This window comes from Mandrillus leucophaeus, unplaced genomic scaffold (assembly GCF_000951045.1).
Source record: "Mandrillus leucophaeus isolate KB7577 unplaced genomic scaffold, Mleu.le_1.0 Scaffold1199, whole genome shotgun sequence".
NCBI classification, from domain to species: domain Eukaryota; kingdom Metazoa; phylum Chordata; class Mammalia; order Primates; family Cercopithecidae; genus Mandrillus; species Mandrillus leucophaeus.
Window position 1 is genome coordinate 233,309 of NW_012100309.1, and position 2,735 is coordinate 236,043.

The following is a 2,735-nucleotide window of genomic DNA, read 5'->3' on the forward strand; positions in this document are numbered from 1 at the left end:
GAACCAAGTTCTCATATACTCGCTCAACATTCTAGTTCCTCCTATTAGTAATATCTTTCATTAGTGGTACATTTGTTACAACTGATAAAACGATGTTAATACATTATTTTTAACTGAAGTCCATTAACATTAGTATTAATTCTTTGTATTGTACAGGCATACATCATTTTTTGTACTTCACTTTATTGTGCTTCACAGATACTGCATTTTTTACAAATTGAGGGTTTCTGGCAACCCTGTGTCAAGCAAGTCTATTGGCACCATTTTTCCAACAGCCTGTGCTCACTTCATGTCTCTGTGTCAGGTTTTGGTAATTCTCCCAATATTTCAAAGCCTTTTCATTATTAGTTTTTGAGAGTTTGTATTATTTTTAATTATTTTCACATACAGAAAACTCAACAGCATACATTTAATCCAGTTTGGTGGCAAGTTCTTTAGCCTTTGCCTTTTCCAGCATGGCAATGTAAACCACAGATGTGGGACCCAGCACATTGCCTTCCCCGTGATGGTGACTCTCATTATATTTCTCATTGTAATTGGTCCTGATAGCTTCCACCAGCTGAGCCAAAGCTCCTTTGTCTTCCGACTTAACGTGTGTGAAGGCAACAGTGGTGCAGGTCTTCCTGTGGACTAAGTGTCCCAGTCTTGCCTTCCCCTTGATAATGCAGTCAGGGACCCCCATTTTGTGACACACAGTAGGCAGGAAGACAACCAGCTCCATGGGATACAAGTCGTTTGCAGTCACCACCAGCTGAGTCTTCTTGTTCTCCACCAGCGTAGTGATAGTGTTAACTCCTGCTCAAAGGAAGGTGGTCTCTTAGTGGGGACGTCCCCTTTGCCAGCAGCTTTCTTCTTAGCCTGGGCCAACAGCCTCTGCTTGTTCTCTTGCTTTGCCTCTGGTCTGTACTCGGCCAGCTTAAGCAGTTGTGTCGCTGTTTGGCGCTCCAAGGCCTGTGTGAACTGGTTAATCACAGGAGGCACTTTTAGCGGGTTATAGAGGATAGCTCTTTGCCACTGCAAACTGATACAGCTGGGCCATTTGACAAAGCGGGTGAGGTCCCTTTTAGGCTGATGTCCTGTCCAATGCCAAAATTCTTAGGCCTTTTCTCAAACGGGATTCACACGTTTCTCGGCCTCCTGCTTCTTCCCAATAGCAGGGTCCGGAGCCACCTTCCTCCTCTTGGCCTTCTTTCATTTTGGCATCTTGGGCAGTGGAAGGAGTCATTATTATTACATGTGTTACACTGATCTGTGATCAGTGATCTTTGATGTTATTATTGTAATTGTTTGGGGGCTGCCACAAACCACATCAATATAAGACTGCGGGTTCAATCGGTAAATGTTGTGTGTTCTGACAGTTCCACTGACTGGTCACTCCCCCACATCTGTCCCTCTCTTCAGACCTCTCTGTTACCTGAGACACAACATTGAAATTACCCCAGTTGATAACCCTAAAATGGCTTCTAAGCATTCAAGTGAAATAATGAGTCGCATATCTCTCATTTTAAATCAAGAGCTAAAAATGCTTAAGTTTAGTGAGGAAGGCATGTTGGAAGCCAAGACAGGCCAAATGTTAAGCCTCCTGCACCAAATAGTTAGCCAAGTTATTAATGCAAAGAAAAAGTTCTTGAGGGAAATTGAAAGCACTACTCCAGTGAACACACAAATAGAAAGTGAAACAGTCTTATTGCTTCATATAAGCCTTATCGCATATATAGAGAAAGTTTCAATGGTCTGGCTAAAAGATCAAACCAGCCACAATACTATCTTAAGCCAAAGCCTAATCCAGAGCAAGGCCCAAATTCCTTTTTAATTCTATGAAGGCTGAGAGAGGTGAGGAAGCTGCAGAGGAAAATTTGGAGGCTGGCAGAGGTTGGTTCATGAGGTTTAAGGAAAGAAACCATTTCTATAATGTAAAAGTGCAAGGCAAAGCAGCAAGTGTTGATGTAGAAGCCTCTGCAAGTTATCCAGATTTAACTAAGATAATTGATGAAGGTGGCTACACTAAACAACAGATTTTCAATGTAGATGAAACAGCTTTCTATTGGAAGATGTCATCTAGGACTGTCATAGCCAGAGAGAAGTCAATCCCTAGCTTCAAGACTTCAAAGGACAAGCTGACTGTCTTGTTAGGGACTAATGCAGCTGGTGACTTTAATTTGGAGTCAACATTCATCTACCATTTCAAAAATCCTAGGGCCCTTTAGAATTATACTAAATTGATTCTGCCTGTGTTCTGTAAATGGAACAAGAAAGCCTAGATGACAGCACATTGGTTTGCAGCATGGTTTACTGAATATTTTAGCCCACTATTAAGACCTACTAGTCAGAAAAAGGTTCTTTACACAGTATTACTGCTCACTGATAATGCACATGATCACCCAAAAGCACCGGTGAAGATATACAAGGAGATTAATATTTTTATGCCTGTTAACACAAGATTCATTCTGAAACCCTGGATCAAGGAGTAATTTTGACTTTTAAGTCTTATTATTTAAGAAATACGTTTTGTAAGGCTATAGTTGTCATAGATAGTAATTCCTCAGATGAATCTAGGTAAAGTAAACTGAAAATCTTCTGGAAAGGATTCACCATTCTAGATGCCATTAAGGATATTCATGACTCATGGGAGGACGTCAAAATATTAACATCGACAGGACTTTGGATGATTTTCAGGAGTTTAAGGTTTCAGTGGGGGAGGTTACTGCAGATAAGGTAAAAATAGAAAAGAACTA

At 40.8% G+C, this 2,735-nt stretch overlaps 1 pseudogene; it reads right to left on the reverse strand.

The window, feature by feature from the left end:
* Positions 1 to 409: 409 nt before the first annotated feature.
* On the reverse strand, positions 410 to 1,203 carry LOC105530235 (annotated as a pseudogene).
* Between the last annotated feature and the right edge of the window lie 1,532 nt (positions 1,204 to 2,735).